The sequence below is a fragment of the Eumetopias jubatus genome, unplaced genomic scaffold (assembly GCF_037043125.1).
Source record: "Eumetopias jubatus isolate StellerSeaLion01/CBP00866 unplaced genomic scaffold, mEumJub1_p1.0 scaffold_6, whole genome shotgun sequence".
In the NCBI taxonomy this organism is placed as follows: domain Eukaryota; kingdom Metazoa; phylum Chordata; class Mammalia; order Carnivora; family Otariidae; genus Eumetopias; species Eumetopias jubatus.
The window spans coordinates 64,913,045-64,932,081 of record NW_028274812.1 but is presented as its reverse complement, the minus strand read 5'-3'; positions in this window follow the sequence as shown (position 1 = coordinate 64,932,081).

Here is a 19,037-nt window from a genome sequence, read left to right as displayed (position 1 = left end):
TTTTTGTCTTCAAATTTCACAATCCGCTCCTTCAAATGGAAAATTTAGTGTGAGTTTTTCAAACTTTAGGCTTTCCATTTTTAATTATAAAAGGCATGCTAAACCTAAATTTCTCAAACAATGTAAAATCAGTATGGGGGTCCCACATTTCTTTGATCAGCCCTCTCTCCAGGAATAATGACTGTTAGCAGTTTGCTGTGCATTCCTAAGGTGGGAGCCTCAGAAAGTTTTTCAGCAGAGGTATTACTTACCTTTCAGGATGAGTAGAAATTAAGACAATACTGACTTTATCTTAAAAAAAAAATGTCACCACTTGGATCAAACTCTAAGTAAGCTATTGTTTTTCCTGATTAATAAGGGACGTACTTTACAGAGAATATTCTAAATGAATCCACACATCTTGCAAATATATACACACAACCATATGTATACACAGCAATAAGCCTGAGGCTTCTTCTCATATATTCATTGATCATACCACCAAAAACACTAAAATCTAATCAGAATGCCCCCTGACCAAATCATGTTTCAATAGATAGTATTAAACCTCCCTGTCTCCTGGGTTATTCTGTCAAATCTCCTGATCACTCCATTCCCGGCATCAATGAAACAAGAGAAAAAGATATTTAAATAAAAACAAACAACAATAACAATATAGAGATGCTATTGTTACTGTACATTTTCCAGATACTGATAGCTGAATACAGCTTCCTGAGAAAACTCCATTAAAATCAGTCCAGTATTGCCCAGGCATGCCTTAATACTCGGAGGGAGATTAGGTCCATGAAAATTCAAGTAGAGCAAATAACATAATGTCTGGCAAAAATAAAGAATCCAAGATTGGTATTGAATCTTTTTGAAATGAGTATCTTATTAGGATTCTTGACTTGAGATAAGTTAGATATTCTAAAAAAAAAAACTCTCTTGATAAAGAATATCTAAAATTCTGGATAAAATATTCTTAAAATCCACTTTTAAAAATCAAGTCTGATTGCCAAGAGACGCAACAATAATCCTCAGAGTACAAATTTTTTAAAAAGCGTTCACCTAAGTTTTAAGACAATTGAAACCAACTTAATTATTCCCTTTTATTCATTTTTAAATCCAACACCACAAGGCATTCAGGACTCTTAGCACTCTACATCTCGTAGAATTTTATGCCCATACGCCTTCCTATGCTCTATTCTAACTCAATTTTCTACCCCTACAACTCCTAAAATGTGTATGCACTTTTGCAAACACATATTCAGTCATTCTCTAAATCCTCCAAAAATTCAAACTTTGTTCTGACCTTCCCTTTACCTTCACTCTGTGCCGAGGACACCATCTGTTTGCAATACTCTTACATAGTAGATACGTTTATACTCTCACCCTCCATTCCATTAGCCTGGTAGTACCCTCCTGTTCTTTTCATTGCCATACTTCCAGATCAGTGATGCTCTCTTCTCCCTAAAACCCATGTCACCACACCATCCCTGATGATTGCCTGTCACTTTCTACCTGTAGTCTTCATTTTCTGTCATCACGAACCATCATTGTTTAAGCTGTCAAGTATCCGAGGCTTCTTCCCTCTCCATACAACCTTGACAGTATCCTATTCTGGCTAAATCCAACTCTCTGCCTAAAACCATGCATCTTCATCTGTCCAACGAGAAATGGAAAGACATGCTGCTAGGTTTTACTTTAGTTTCATGACTGCTGATTAAAACAGTACCATAGAGCTATCTGTCATTTATACTGTATTTATATATCCTGTTCATGCTTCCACTACTTTATACAATTATTGTATACTTCCTTTTTCTCAAACCTCTAATACCTTGTCCCCCATTCTCACCCTTGTTTGATATTTCTTCCTCTTTCTCTAAGACAACTAAAGCAATCTCAGGTACTTAGGATCTCATCTACTATCAACCTGCAAGCTGCCCTTATACCCTGCTTCCACTTTTGTTACTATAGATGAACTATCTCTGCTCTCACATAAAGCTGGTCGCTGGATTGTGTTTTCGATACTTCCTTATCTTTATTATTCAAGGATATAACTCTAGCAGTTGTCCTTTTCTCCTATACCTTGTTTCCTTCTCTGACTGAAGTCCTATAAATAATGCATCATTTATTTCTATATTTATTATATAATTTTCAGTATTTTTCATTCAAAATATAAAGTCTTACATATTATGTAAGACTTACATAATAACATTACACTGTTATGTCTATTGCCAGGAACCCATATTTTATGTCACCCTAAGTTATACATTTGTTACAAAATTGCATTAGCCATATCTTTGATATTGGGGTTTAGGAATATAATTTATTTTAATATATTTATATTTTTCTATCAATATTGATAGACTTTTAATACTTATAATTCTTAGACTGCTCTTTATCATCTCTGTAGGAAACCATATTATCTGCATATGATGACTCGTTTCCAGTATTTATAATTTTATTTATTTCCTCTTCTGATTTCAGTGACTGGGAACTTCAGAAAACAATGAGTCGAAGTGTTAGTGGGCATGTTTTTCTTGTTCTTGATTTGAAAGGAAATGTCTCTAATATACTTTCAATTTCTATTGTGCAAGAGACTTTTTAAAATCATGAAATGGCGCTGAATTTTATCAAAAGTTGTTTTGAATACATTATAATTATCATTATCATTTTTCTCCTTTATACCTGTTATTAAGCTGAATTACATTGGATGATGTTCTAATTTTGAATTCTTCCTGCAACGCAGAGATAGATCTAAATTTGTCAGTATGTCACTACTATGATTATACACATTCTTATTTTTAATTTGCTAAATTTTTATTTCAAACACCTGAATTTGTGGTTATAGGATGCAATTGTGATTTATTTATTTTTTTGAATTGTGATTTAATTTCCTATGTCCTTGTCTGATGGTAGTGTCATGATCCTATAAGCTTTGTAAAATTTGTTGCAGTTACTCCTTTTGAAAATGTTTTCAAAAGCATGTGAAAAAGCTTAAGAATTTCTCTTGTTGAACATTTTTCATCAGTAAAAGGATGTAACGGGAAGTGTTTTTTAATTTATTCATGTATTCTGTTTTTGTTTATATTATTTTAGAATGCTGTTTATCTAAGTATTAACATTACTGACATAAAAACCTATTCCAAATCTATTTTTTCATTTCTAGTGTTTTCATTGGTGTTTTCTTTGACACCCTTACCTTCCATGACTAATCTTGACTAAAGCTTCTTCTCTTTTATTTAATTATTTTTGTTGGCATATTCTATTTCATTAATGTATGACCTTCTATATTCCCTTCTTTTACTATTCATAAATTTATTCTCAGTAATCATACCTCTAACAGAATTTCATTATTTGAATTCCTTTCTCAGTTATTCTAGGTTTTATATTTTTACATTAGGAATTTAAAGTATAAATTTTCCTACCAGTACCTCTTTGACCAGATTCTACAAATAATATATATATTATTGCAAATTTAAGAATTTTCTTATTTAATTGTGTTTTTGACACATACATTATTTAGAAGTTATCTTTCTAAACTTCCATATGTGAGAGGTTTTTTTGTTTGTTTTCAAAGTGATTCCCCAATTAATTACCTTGTATAGTAAGTATATGAAATCTATATTCTTTATACTAAGAATTATTTGAGTTGTGTTTAGACTTATTTTATAACCTAATATATCATCACTTTGTGAAATGTTCCATGTGTAACTGAACAAATTATTTAAATTTTTGATGAAATTGGAAGATTTTATTTAAACCTGTATCATCATATATATATATGTATGTATATGTATGTGTATGTACGTGTTTTTGTAACAAACAAGTTAAATTGTTAGATTTGCCTTATAAATTGTTTCTTTTGTAGTTAAGTTGCTACTTTCTATCTGAAATGCTTTGTCTGATATTGGTATAGATACATATGCATTTGTTGTTGTTCTTCCTATTTTTCTGATGCATCCTTCTCTTCATTTAATTTCAGTGATTTCAGCTTAGATGAAGTTTTAGGTCGTCACATTATGGTTCTATAGTAAGTATTTAACCAATACTACAATGCTTTTAAAGGACAAGTTTATGCAATCTCTATTTGTTACAAAGTATGATTTATTTGGATTTAGTTTTTCACAATATTTTGTGTTTCTTCATGTCTTGCTTTGTTATATTAATATTCATCTGTTTTCTTAACTTTTTTTGGTAACAGCTCTGTTGAAATATAATTTATATATGATACAACTCACACGTTTCAAATGTAAAGTTCAGTGGTCTTTAGTGCATTCACAAAATTGTGCAACCATTGCCACAATTGATTTTAGAATATATTCATCACCATAGAAAGAAACTCCATACCCTTTAGCCATCATTTTGAAATCCCCCAAGTTCCAACTCCATCGCTTGGGAACTTCTAAAATACTTTCTGCTCTATAGATTTGCCTATTTCGGACATTTATGTAAAGAGAATTATGCCATCATGTAAAATGTTATTTGTCTGTCTTTGCATCACAATTTGAAGGTTCTTCCATGTTGTACTATGTATCAGTACTTCCTTTTTTTTAAAAGATTTTATTTATTTATTTATTTATTTGAGAGAGAGAGAAAGCATAAGCAGAGGGAGGGGCGGAGAGAGAGGGGCAAGCAGATTCCATGCTGAGCACAGAGCCTGACGTGGTACTCAATCCTTTGACACTGAGATCATGACTTGAGCTGAAATCAAGAGTTGGATGCTCAACCAACTGAGCCACCCACACGCACAAGTACTTTATTTCTTTTTATTGTTGAAAGGTATTCAATTGTATGAATATAACATCTATTTATCCATTCATTAGTTGATAGATATTTACCATTTTTAGTTTGGGGCTATTATGAACAATATCACTACAAACATTGATACACAAATTTTTATGTGGACATGTACTTTCATTTCTCCCACAAAATGGGAAAAACACAACTGAAAATCATATATCTGATAAGGGATTTCTGTCTTTAGTATCTAATAGAGACCTCAAAATAATTATAATAATAAGTAATTATTACAATGTTATAAAGACAACCCAATTTAAAAATAGGGAAAATGTCTGAATAAAGATTTATCAAAGAAGATGTACAAATGGTAATAGCACATGAAAAGATTCACATTATTAGCCATGAGGGAAATGCAAATCAAAATCATATTGAAACACTTCACAACCACTAGGATGACTGTAATAAAAAAAGACAGATAATAATAAGTATTGGCTAGGATATGGAGAAATTGGAATCTTCATACATTACTGGAGCGTATGTATAATGTATGGCCACTTGGAAAACAGTTTGGTAGTTATTGATTTTCTTTTGATCATTTGCAGTCCACTTTCACTTTGTAGGTTTGGAAAATATTTTAATTCTATTATTTTAGTGATTTAAAGTTTTAAAGTCAGGCATAATTAAACAGTCAAAAAAAATAAACAAAGTCAAAGTTATTGTCTTAGAAAGATTTAACTCCAAGTAAATTGTCTCCCATCTCACATGTCAAACCATTCCAGTAGGTTTATTCTGTGCTGTTTTAAACCTTAAACTACATTTTTATTGGCTTATAAATCTTACTTTACATATTGTGCCTATTTACCAGTGTAATTGCTCATCATTCCTTCTTGTCTACCCAAAATTTTTGGAGGTAATTGTGTATCTTCCTCAGTACATTCTTAGAATTTGTTTCAGTTAATATCTATTAATTTTAAACTGTCTCAAGTTTTTATTTTCTGGAAATGCTTTTATATATCTCTCAAACTTGAATGGTAATTTAGTTGGGTATTCAGTTCTAGGTTGACAATTATCTTTTCTAATAACTTGGAAGATATAATTCCACTGACATTTGGCTTTCATTTTTGCTGTTAAATTTCTGTCTAAAATTTAATTATTTTCTAGAAAATCTCATTTATCTTAAAATCTGCCTCTAAGAATCTCTTGTGGGTTTTGGCACTTTGTCATTTTACTATAGAATATCTGGGTTAGTATTTTTTTTCCCTTTTTCTTTTTTTCATGGCCAGTAGTTTGTTGTGATCTTCACATCTGAAAACTTCCTCGATTTTGGAAAATTCTTATCATTATCCTCGAATATTTTATCTTTCCAATTCACTTCCTTTTTACCTTCTAGAACTTAAATTGATACGTTAGAAATATATACTACTTTTTCATGTCTCTTTTTAAGTTTTATTGTTATGTTAATCACCATACACTGAGTGAAATAAGTCAATCAGAGAAAGACATGTATCATATGACTTCACTGATATGAGGAATTCTTAATCTCAGGAAACAAACTGAGGGTTGCTGGAGTGGTGGGGGGTGGGAGGGATGGGGTGGCTGAGTGATAGACATTGGGGAGGGTATGTGCTATGGTGAGCACTGTGAATTGTGCAAGACTGTTGAATCACAGATCTGTACCTCTGAAACAAATAATGCAATATATGTTAAGAAAAAGAAGAAGAAGAAGATAGCAGGAGGGGAAGAATGAAGGGGAGTAAATCGGAGGGGGAGACGAACCATGAGAGACGATGGACTCTGGAAAACAACCTGAGGGTTCTAGAGGGCAGGGGGGTGGGGGGACGGGTTAGCCTGGTGATGGGTATTAAAGAGGGCACGTTCTACGTGGAGCACTGGGTGTTATGCACAAACAATGAATCATGGAACACTACATCATGTCTTTTACCTTTGTTTTTCTTCATATCTTTCACTGTTTGGGGTTAATTCTGCAGATTTCATCGCCACTTCACTAAATCTCACTTCAGTTCTTCCTTATGTGCTGTTTAATTCATCCACTGAGTTTTGACTTTTAGTTAATGAATATATATATGTGAAATAGATATAAATGCACATATATATATGATATACACACATATATATAGTCATTGACTATATATGACATGTATGTGTGTATGTTTGTGTTTATAGAACCACTATATAACCATTTCTTATATCTGCCATGTCATATATTTAATATTTTCAATCTCTTTCCTAATGAGTTGTTTCATATCTTACTTTAAATGTGTAACATCATGATTTTGTCAAAATGTGTTTTCTAAAAATTTTGCTCGTGCTTACTTTAACTTTTAACAGCCTATTTCATGCTGTGCTTTATAATTTCCTTGTGTATAACATGGAACAAAATCAAATTGTGACTTCTTTTGATTTATCCCAGGATTATAATATTGATTTAACAGAGAGCATGCAAAATGCCATTTATTACATTAAGTTTATATTACAGAAGTAAACTTAATAACTCATTAAAAAGAATCTAACAAAAATGTATAATACATATTAATAATGAGAAATTATAGAAACTCTTTAAAAAATTTAAGTCAAGTGGAGATATCTGGGTGGTGCATCGTTTAAGCCTCCGACTCTTGGTTTCAGCTCAGGTCACAGTCTCAGGGTTGGGGGACCAAGCCCCAGGCTGGAATCCATGCTCAGCGTGTTGTCTGCTGGAGATTCTCTGCCTCTGCCGTTCCCCCACTCATGCATGCACACACATGATCTCTTTCTCTCTCTTTCTCAAATAAATAAATAAAATTAAACAAATTAGTCAAGTAAATCATTATCATCATCATTTATATTCAATTTCAATTTTTAATGGGGATAGCTGGTCAGGACAGTTACTTGAGGATAATTATTCCTATCCCAAGAATCAGAATGGGAAAAAAAGCACCCAATACTGATTTGTTATCAAATGATATAATCACATAAATAAATAGATAGTGAAAATTAAAAGAAATAATTGAAGCATTTTACAAGTCAGTTGTCTATAATGTTATTACATAAAAATCACATAAGAATCAAATTTGCTTCTATACCCAAACACAAATAAAAAAAAACAGCTAAAATAAGCAGTGTCATGAAAAATTATATACAGTGGATTTTAATGGTATATTTATAAAAAAAGTAACAGAATAAAAAATAAAAGAATATTTAACACAGGGCTACTGGGTGGCTCAGTTGGTTAAGCAGCTGCCTTCGGCTCAGGTCATGATCCTGGAGTCCCTGGATTGAGTCCTGCATCAGGCTCCCTGCTCAGCGGGGAGTGTGCTTCTCCCTCTGACCCTATCCCCTCTCATGTGTTCTCTCTCTCTCATTCTCTCTCTCAAATAAATAAATAAAATCTTTAAAAAAATGAAACAGAAACTAAAAGAGAGAGAGGACTTGGGGCGCCTGGGTGGCTCAGTTGGTTAAGCGACTGCCTTAGGCTCAGGTCATGATCCTGGAGTTCCGGGATCGAGTCCCGCATCGGGCTCCCTGCTCAGCGGGGAGTCTGCTTCTCCCTCTGACCCTCTTCCCTCTCCTGCTCTCTATCTCTCATTCTCTCTCTCAAATAAATAAATAAAATATTTAAAAAAAATAAAATTTAAAAAAGAATATTTAACACAAATTTCAGAAGACTGTTTACTTCCCCTTATTGTATTGAGGAAAAGACATGGGATTGTAAAAGATTCTGAACTATTTTGTTTATTATAATAATTTAGTATATAGCACAGTTTCATTTTTTAAAATATTTTATTTGTATATTTATTTGAGAGAGAGAGAGAGCATGTGTACGCACGTAAGCAGAGAGAGGGGCAGAGGGAGAAGGAGAGCATCTCAAGCAGACGCCGCACGAGCATGGAGCACTACGTGGAGCTCAACCACATGACCTGATGCTAATCATGATCAATGATCATGACCTGAGCATAAATCAAGAGTCAGAGACTTGGGGCGCCAGGGTGGCTCAGTTGTTAAGTGTTTGCCTTCGGCTCAGGTCATGATCCCAGGGTCCTGGGATCGAGCCCCACATCAGGCTCCCTGCTCTGCCATAAGCCGGCTTCTCCCTCTCCCACTCTCCCTGCTTGTGTTCCTGCTCTCTCTCTCTGTCAAATAAATAAATAAATTATTTATTAAAAAAAAAAAAAGAGTCAGAGGCTTAACCCACTGAGCCACCCAGGTGCCCTGCACATAGTTTCACTTTTAAAGCATACTCTTCAAAAATGTATCTTCGTCTGTTCAGGCTGCTATAACAAAATACTTAGGCCGGGTGGCTTAGAAACATGAGAAATTTATTTCTCATGGTTATGGAGGCTGTAAGTTCAAGATCAGGATATCATCATGGCTGAGTTCTGGTGAAGGATCTCTTCCAGGCTGCAGACTGCTGACTGCTCCTTGCACCCTCACATGGCAGAGAGCAGAGAGAGGAAGCAAGCTCCCACGACTCATAAGAGCACTGATCCCATTCATGAGGCTCCTCTTTCATGACCTCATCTAATCCTAATTACCTCCCAAAGACCTCACCTCCTGATACCATCACATGGAGGTGGGGGCAGAGTTTCAAATTATGAATTATGAGGGGGACATAACATATACTTTATAACATAAAATATTCTTTACAGAGTGCTTTATAGTACTGGGTGAAGTAAAATTCTTTATTTCTGAAGATCACTGTCCTAATTCCTACAATGTGTACCCAATGATTTTCTATTATTATTGAAAAAACTAAAACCAGCTTCGTTTACCATTGTGTTTTACTTGCCTTAGCAATATGTTACATATTAAAGAGGTAAGCCTACTTATAGTATAGATAGTTATACTGATGATATTTTTCTGCTAATGTAACTTTAGAGGAAGGTGAAGCAAGAAAGCAAAGCAAAATAGGAGGGATAACATGGTAAAGAGTGACAAAGAACAAACAGTTGATAATATGTCGATCAGTATTAATAAAATTATCTATAAAATTGTCTTGTTCCTAACTTAACCAGTCTCTTACACGGATTTTAAAGTTTAAGATGTATTTTCCTAATTTAAATCTTCTATCAATCTTGTGTTTTAAGAAATATGCATAAATTGACTTCAAGCTATAAATATTTCAAATTTTAATTCCTGAAATTAATAATCAAAAACATGTCTGAACGTGAACTATCCTGCTGCAGTACTAAATTATTTAACAAGCAATAGCAAGATCAAATTACTATTTGACCCACATAGACACAGAGACAAATCTAGATTTACTCACAGTGGATCAATTTAACAATCTCATTCCATGAGCCATACCCTATTTTATGCACATCTGCACCCAGACAGACTCATCTCCATACTAGTCCCCAAATTTGATTTGTTTTAATCATGCCAGAGGAAGGAGATTAAAAAGCTTCTACTTAAATAGCTGAAAGTTCTCATTTAAAATAAGGGCAACCAGCAATCCTCCCTCCCCAATAAATTCAAGAACTATCAATATCTGTGTTTATTGCTTCTGTGTGCCATTTACTTATCAATCTCTTAAATCCTTTTGGTTTAAAATATTTAGAATATTTAAACAATCCACACAGACACAAAACATGAAAAAACGATCATGAAAATAGGCATCCTAGAAAAATGTGCGTATATGTCAAATTATTACGAATTTGAGGCATGCTGATCAAATGCAGAAAGAATTTCACTAAGTGTTAAAACAGTTGGAAAAGTCTCCCCCACCCTCAAGTCCTACTTTTAAGTTCCTTTGATACAAGGTGGCACAAAGTCAAGAGAGAACTTAAAACAAGCTTCACATTAATATTTGAAAAAGGGCACCCACTGTGTTTGATGTGGCGCCCTTCATGCAAATCATGTAGTCCAAGAGAAATCCCAGTAGGAAAGATGCTGCTTTCTTCTTAGCATGCTCCCTTTTTTTCTGCCGGATAATAATGAACTTCTCACACTCCCTCTGCAACCCCCCTGAGCTATACAGAAATTAAGTTATTACTTGCTAGCTGAGGAATCTTTTTGGCTGATTATCGGGACATCTTTATTATTATTATTATTATTATTATTATTATTATTATTTATTTTGGGTTAAGAGAAAAAGACTCAAATTCTGACTTTCTTTAAGAAAAAAAATTAACCTATTTTCTAATAATAAGCAAAATCAGGTCTGAGCAAATGTGGCCAAAATAAAATATATTCATTTAAATTATTTCAATGTATGATTGGTATTTATAAAAAAGCATTCCTTTATGTACTGGCAGCATGCAGAGACATTGATTTAGCTGGAGACGGGGATTATTAATGGAGAGAGCCAATGCATAGGAAACATGCCACTAGCTGAACGTGTACTCCTCATAAAGCACCCCCGCCTGGGGAGGTGGGGCAAGAGATGTAGAAATGAAAAGCCAAAGTTAGAATCTACTATGTTGAGAGCACGTATTTTGTTGTATACTGGAGAGCTCTAAATTTTTGGTAACTATGTACATATCTTCAGGAATATTTAGAGAACTGGAGGAAAGCTTGCCTTAACCCTTTCCTTCTTTAATAACAGTATGGAAATTTAATGCTCTCCCCCTACTACCACACCCTCACCAAATTCATTTAAGGGAATCCTGAGTAACTTTGGCTTTTTTAAAATGGCAATCAGTTTTGTTGTAACCAAACCTGAAAGTATTAAGTTCATGTTATTAAATACAATAAAGGAAATATCAACTGTATTTCACTTAATAGTTTATCAAACACTTTCACATACTAATTATTTTATTTGAGCCTCACTGCAACTTGATGAGAAAATTACTCTTTCTGTCCTCGTTCTGCAAATAAGGAAACTGCATTTTAGAGAGATTATGTAACTTACCTCTCTGAGTATTAAAGATTATCTAGTACCTTTGTCCTCTGACTCCAGATCGCCTGAATTTCTTAGAATCTAATTTCTTTGTACCAAAGAATTAAGAATAATTCCTCTGCCTGAAAGTTCTCTGGCCTGAAATCTCCATAGGTCTCCGAGTAAGTGAGCTCCTCTGTATGTACTATTTATATTAGCTCCAGCATGTGAATGTCAACATTTATGGAAATACAAACTGCATGCCAAGGTCCAGGCCAAAATTACACATTTTTTGAGGATGAGATGGTGAGACTTAATTCACCAAAGTAAGATCACCTGAAAATTTTATCATGAGGCTCGTTTTAAAAAGTCCCTCTATCTTCATCATGGTCTTCCTTCCACATTACCTCCATGCTTTTACTCTAATGAATATAAAATATTGGATAGGAATGTAGAATTGACCATTTCAGCTTTTAGATTATTATTTTTATCTCCTGTATTATTTGCTTAAGAATTTACTTAATAATGTGTTTTCTCACTTCTATGTTATTTTTATTTAGTTAGTTATTTTTAAAGATTTTATTTATTTATTTGAGAGAGAGAATGAGAGACAGAGAGCACGAGAGGGAAGAGGGTCAGAGGGAGAAGCAGACCCCCAGCTGAGCAGGGAGCCTGATGTGGGACTCAATCCCGGGACTCCAGGATCATGACCTAGTCCGAAGGCAGTCGTTTAACCAACTGAGCCACCCAGGCGCCCTAGGTTACTTATTTTTAAGTATACACAATTTTAGCAATACCTAAGTTTGCATATGACTGTCTGACACAGTAGGAAAGTAGATCTCATACCATGGGTATTTTTTTTTTGTTTTTATAATTGATCATTCTGGCTATGACCCATTTCACAAAGTACTAGAATATGATATGGTCAAAATAATTGATTTACCATATCAGAATCTGAATATTACTGGACTTCCCTGTTATTTCTATATAAATATTAGGCCCTTAATAAATATTTTATTCTGATGATGAAAATTACAATGAAGGTATTTATTTCTTTTGCAGTGTGCCCACAGTTTCTTATGGGTTCTTGAGTTTGATGATTTTGACCATGCTACTTTTCTCATATATCTTATTGTTACTGTTTCTAATATGGTATTTTAGGAATTATTTTTCCACTTAATCCATTTCCTATGTAGAATACCATCATACCACCAAACTTTTAAAAATAGGACACCAGATCCCAATTTAAAATTAAGAGCCATAGACATTAAAGACCTATTTTAATATTCTGCTCACATCCTGCAAAAATATCACAGTAAACCTACAAAGACACATCAATAGTCCTGAATTTGAATTTTGGAAAAATCTTGGACAGAGGATTTAGTTTCCTCCTTGAATAAAATTAACATATCTACTGACAAAGAAAAATAAACCCAAGGAAGTAAATAGATGTGAATAATGATGAAAAGGATATGCTTGTCAAAACATGGACTCTAATGATTATTTTACACAATTACCATCACTTTGATATCCTTTAAATAATGATTTCTCATCAGCTCTTCAAATAAGACCATGAATTTCAATATAATGGATCAGACAATTAGTGCATCTAAAGTAAAACCCGCATGTGGTAGATGCCAGTGGGCTGTTTGAGGGAAAGGCTAAACAAATTATACCTATGTACTGCTCTACACAGCATGTGATACTATTCCTCACTTAAACAGATGATATGCGTATGCCTAGCAGCTTCTAATTACTGTCTTAATGATCTTATCTTTCACAGCTAACACACAGGAGCCATTTAAAGATTGAGCAAACAGATATGCTTCCTAATCACGTCTGCGCAGTTTTGTACCAGTATTTAAGTTTTCCTTCTTACACATGTATACATTTTTAAAGTTATTGTGCGTCCACCATTGACTTGGCTTAGAACAGGAGGGCATTTCTAGAACACAAAGAAAAGGGTTACGCTTAACCAAAAACTAATGAAGATGTTGGACTATGAAATCAAATGTTTTGTTTTGTTTTAGCCATCTGAATAATGAAGTATACAATTTGTATGGACTAAAGAATATTTTCTGTAGGATTTGCCTTTAAGAAAACATTAGCAAGGTCTGTTTAAGCATGGAATTACCGATTCAAAGATGTTATCATATCTTTGCAAGTTCTTTCTGTTAGGTGCCTTCTGTTTAATGCCTATTGTTTCAGCATATTTAGTATAGGGTGTCCAGAAGTCAAACTAGTAAGTAGAGCATCCAGTATCTCAAAATTATACTTTGTAGAGATAGGCAGGATTAAGTAACACTATGGAACATAGTATAACATTGTCTTTTTAAAAATCTACCTCTGCACTCTCTGAATATTCTCTGTATATCTTTCAACAACGATATTTTGTGTTAAGTTAATACCTACATCTAGACAATGGAAAAAGCTTTGCAGGCATTATTTACTAATCCTAATAAAATGTCTGCAAAGTCAGGAGTATTATTCTTGTTTTTTATATATAGATGCTTGAAAAGCTTTAGAAGCTGATTCAAAGTTGTATAAAGTGCCATTCTGGGATAAATTTTATCACTTTATCCACCAAAATACTCTACCTCTTTTAATAATTAATATAAAATGCTGTGCTTGTTATTCCTTTCTATATGAACATTTGTGTAATTATGTTAGGTAAACATGGAGGTTGATAATTGAGATAGAGTTATATGTTAGTGCATCTGTCTTTCTCCAACACAAATTTCTGCAACATGTTAAAATAAATGAAATAAAATAATATAATAAAAAGAACAAGAAGATAATATTAAACACTTGTATATATATTGTTTATTTATATCACAAATAAAAACTTTTAACCAGTTGGAGAGATTTTTTCTTTTTTCTTAACAAGTATTTTGCTGTATCTGAAAGTAAAGAAATTTTCACATCTCCCCACTTTTGCAATTATAGTGGTCAGAGAATTGTTTCATTGACTCTATGCCCTCAGGTGGTTTCAATGAAAAGTTAATGCCATTTGACTTTTCTATAAATTGCTTAGAAACTGCCTACTCTTTTTTAAATCTATTGGGTGAAAATATTTTTGATGTTAATCCATTTGAGGATGTTGAAGTGACCTAATTGTATTTATGTCTTTGAATTTAAAAAGGCCTTTTAATTCCAATTGTGATTTTTAGGAAGTCAGTCTATCTAGCTTCATGGTTTCTAGCCAAAAGTAAAACTTGCATAAAAATCAAATAGTATTAATGTTTTGAATAGATTCACATTTCCATTAAAAATCCTTCTTTAAGTCTGGATAGAGATAGTTGAGAATACATTCGAGGCATTAACTCCTGCTTTAAAACTGAGAGGGAGTGGGGTGGAATGTGCCAACCTAAGTAACTCTGGAAATAAGTGGCATCTTTTAGACTAAAGGCAAAAGAAACTATTACATAAGCACTATACTACAAATGATAAAGTTGACTCCCCTATAGGTAAATGTTAACAATTCTGAAAAAAATATACATGTATACAGGAATTGAACAATTAAGTAAATGAAACTTGGATTGGGGAGTTACACATAACCAAGGGAGGAAGCTAAATGAGCCTCATGTAATGGATTGATGTTGGAAACATCAGCATGAATTCATGTTTACCTTAATGCAGCTATGGATGGTTGCATACGGAAATATTTATAGATTTACATAAATACAAAGGTTAATATGTGCATATGTATTTCCTTGCTGAGAAGCCTAGAAGCAATGACATTCCAGTAGCAACAAGTACACTTAGCACCCAGATCTTGGTTTCATTTTTTTTTTAAGATTTTATTTATTTATTTGTCAGAGAGAAAGAGAGAGAGCACAAGAAGGGGGAGTGGCAGGCAGAGAGAGAAGCAGGCTCCCTGCCGAGCAAGTAGCCCAATGCAGGACCCAATTCCAGGACCCCAGGATCATGACCCACGGCGAAGGCAGATGCTTAACCAACTGAGCCACCCAGGCGTCCCAAGAGATCTTGGTTTCTAATACTATTCTTCAGAACAAGGGATCCTTGGGCAATTGGCTGATTTTAGGACTGGGGCAGAACATATACAAAATGATCCCAGAGTATCTTGTAGTACCCCAAATCAAAAATTAAGGAAGTTTCCCCCTCCCTCCCTCTCCCTGTTACACCCTCACCCACACCTACCCACATACACATGCATGTACACACACACACACACACACACACACACACACACACACACACACGCACAGAGTGATGGATATATGTTAAAGGGACACAGAAACCAAAGGAAAAAGCTCCAAATGGCCAAAGCTGGAACAATCTGAGCAACACGATAAAGTATCATTGGGTTATAACCAAAGTATAAAATCTACATCCGTGAATCTACACTGAAATAAAATAATCTCTCATGAAGAAGAATTCCAAATAATTTATGTTCTTTGCTCTCAAGGAATTAGGCACTCAAATTGTACACAGTGATTACCTTCCAGAGAATACAATTATAGAGTTTTAGGGACCAGGATAGGTCCTCCCTAAGGTAGTTAATTTTAAGATAAAATTGAAGTTGAAGTTGGAGTTAGCAAGGCAAAACAGAATGAAGTGGAAAGGCAACTATTCCGACAGAGACAGTTACGTCTTAATATTGGTCGATGAAAGCCAAGATGAGGCAAACAGCTAGACTGAAAAGAAGTTCTACAAGTATAAATGACATTGGATTTATATTGCAGTGGCAATATGGAGCAGTAAAGCATTTGTGCAGGTGTGTAACTGTCCAATATAATTTTTAAAAAAGAATGTTCTACCTGCTCTATATAGCCTGGACTGGAACAGAGCAAGGATGGATGTAATTGGCTACCCTGACAGTAATTCAAGTAAGGGATAATGATGCCTTAAACATTTTACTTCTCTGTTTTCATAGACTAGGGATTCTCAAACTTTAGTGAGCTTTTGGATACACGAATTTTAGTCAATAGAGTTTTCTTTTTATTAGTGTTTGTTGCTACATATTTTTCCATTTCTTTCCTTCTACTCTCCTCACATCATTATATTCTAGGTTTTGTATGTGTACAGGTGTTGTTCATGTGTTCACTTTAGGGATTACAATATATATTATTAATGAAATCTTTATGTATACTTATTTTTTATTAATTAAATTGTGAAATTAATTAGAATTGATAATTTATCTCTTTGGAAACATAGAAAACTTACCACCATTATGTCCTTTCCCCTCTTCATTTACTGTTATAATTTTCATAGTTATATACCTATATATGTTGAAACACCTCAGAAGATATTTTAATTTTTAATTTTTTCTTTCCTTTAAATAATCATACATATGTTAAAGAACTTAAAAAAGAAAAAAAAATATACCTACCCAGAAGATTACTAGTTCTTCAATTTTATTTTAATGAAATTTATTTTATTTTCATATAATCACTCATACTAAACTTTAAGATTTTTATATTTTTTCTAGCTTTATTAAATATAAGTAACAAGTATTTGTAGTGATATCCCATTTTGCATTTCTGCCATTGGTAATTTGTGCCCTCTCTCTTTTTGTCTTAGTTAGCCTGACTAAAAGTTTATTGATTTTATTGTTTTTTCAAAGAACCAGCTTTTTGTGTCATTGATTTTTTTTGTCTTGAGGTCCCGTTTTCAATTGTATTGATTTCTATTTTAATTCTTATTATTTCTTTTCTTCTGCATACTTTAAATTTAATTTCTCTTACTTTTGCAGTTTCCTAACATGGAAGCTTAGATTACTGATTTCTTCTTTTTGAATGTCATACATTTCCCTCTATGCACTGCTTTCACTGCATCCCACAAATTTTGATAAGTTGCATTTACCTTTTCATTTAGTTAACTACGTTTAAAATTTCTCTGGAGATTTTTTCTTTGACCCATGTGTTATTTAGAAGTGTGTTATTTAATCTCCAAGTATTATGGGATTTTCCTGTTATCTTTCTGTTATTGATTTCTAGTTAGTTCCATTGTGGTCTAAGAGTAGACATACGATTTCTACTTTTTAAAATTTGTTAAGGTGTGTTTTATCTCCCAGAATGTGGTCTATCTTGGTAAATGTTCCATGTGAGCTTGAGAATGTGCATTCTGCTGTTGTTAGATGAAGTAGTTTAAAGATGTCCATTATTTCCAGTTGATTGATGGTGTTGTTGAGTTCAACTATGTTTCTGTCTGCTGGATCTGTCCATTTTCTGAGAGAGGGGTGTTGAAGTTTCCAATTATGATAGTGGGATTCACCTATTTCTCCTTGTAGTTCTTTCAGTTTTTGCCTCATTGTAGTTTGACATTATGTTGATAGGAATATACGCATTAAGAATTGCTATGTCCTCTTGGAGAATTAACTCCTGTATCATTATGTAATGTCCTTCTTTGTCTCTAATAACTTTCCTTCTTTAAAGCTTTTTATTTAAATTCGTTATTTGGGGCGCCTGGGTGGCTCAGTCGGTTAAGCGTCTGCCTTCGGCTCAGGTCATGATCCCAGGGTCCTGGGATTGAGCCCCGCATCGGGCTCCCTGCTCAATGGGGAACCTGCTTCTCCCTCTCCCATTCTCCCTGCTTGTGCTCTCTCTCTCTCTCTCTCAAATAAATAAATAAACAAAATCCTTTAAAAAATAGATAAATTCGTGTTATTTAACATACAGTGTAATATTAGTTTCAGGTGTACAATATAGTGATTCAACACTTCCCCATACAACACCCGGTGCTCATCACAACAATTGCACTCCTTAATCCCCATCACCTATTTCACCCATCCCCCACACCCACCTCCCCTGGTAACTGTCAGTTTGTTCTCTATAGTTAAGAGTCTGTTTCTTGGTTTGCCTACCTCTCTCTCTCTCTCTCTTTTCTCCCCTTTGCTCATTTGCTTTGTTTCTTAAATTCTCACATATGAATGAAATCATATGGTATTTGTCTTTCTCTGACTTATTTTGCTTAGCATAATACTCTCTAGCTCCAACCATGTTGTTGCAAATGGCAAGAATTAATCTTTGACAAAGAACGAAGGAATATCCAATAGGAAAAAGGCAGTCTCTTCAACAAACGATGTTGGGAAAACAGGAGAGCAATATGCAAAAAATGAAACTGGACAACTTTCTTATACCATACACAAAAATAAATTCAAAATGAATTAAACACCTAAATGTGAGACTTGAAACCATAAAAATCCTAAAGGAGAACACAGGCATCAGCCATAGCAGCTTCTTTCTAGATTATGTCTCCTGAGGCAAGGGAAACAAAAGCAAAAATAAACTACTGGGACTTCATCAAAATAAAAAGCTTCTTCACAGGAAAGAAAACAATCAACAAAACTAAAAGGCAACCTATGGAATATGAGAAGATATTTGCAAATGACTTAGACAAGTCATAATAAAGGGTTAGTTCCAAAATACATAAAGAAACTCAACACCCCAAAAATGAATAATCCAATTAAAAAGTGGGAAGAGGACATGAATAGACATTTTTCCAAAGAAGACATACAGATGGCCAACAGACA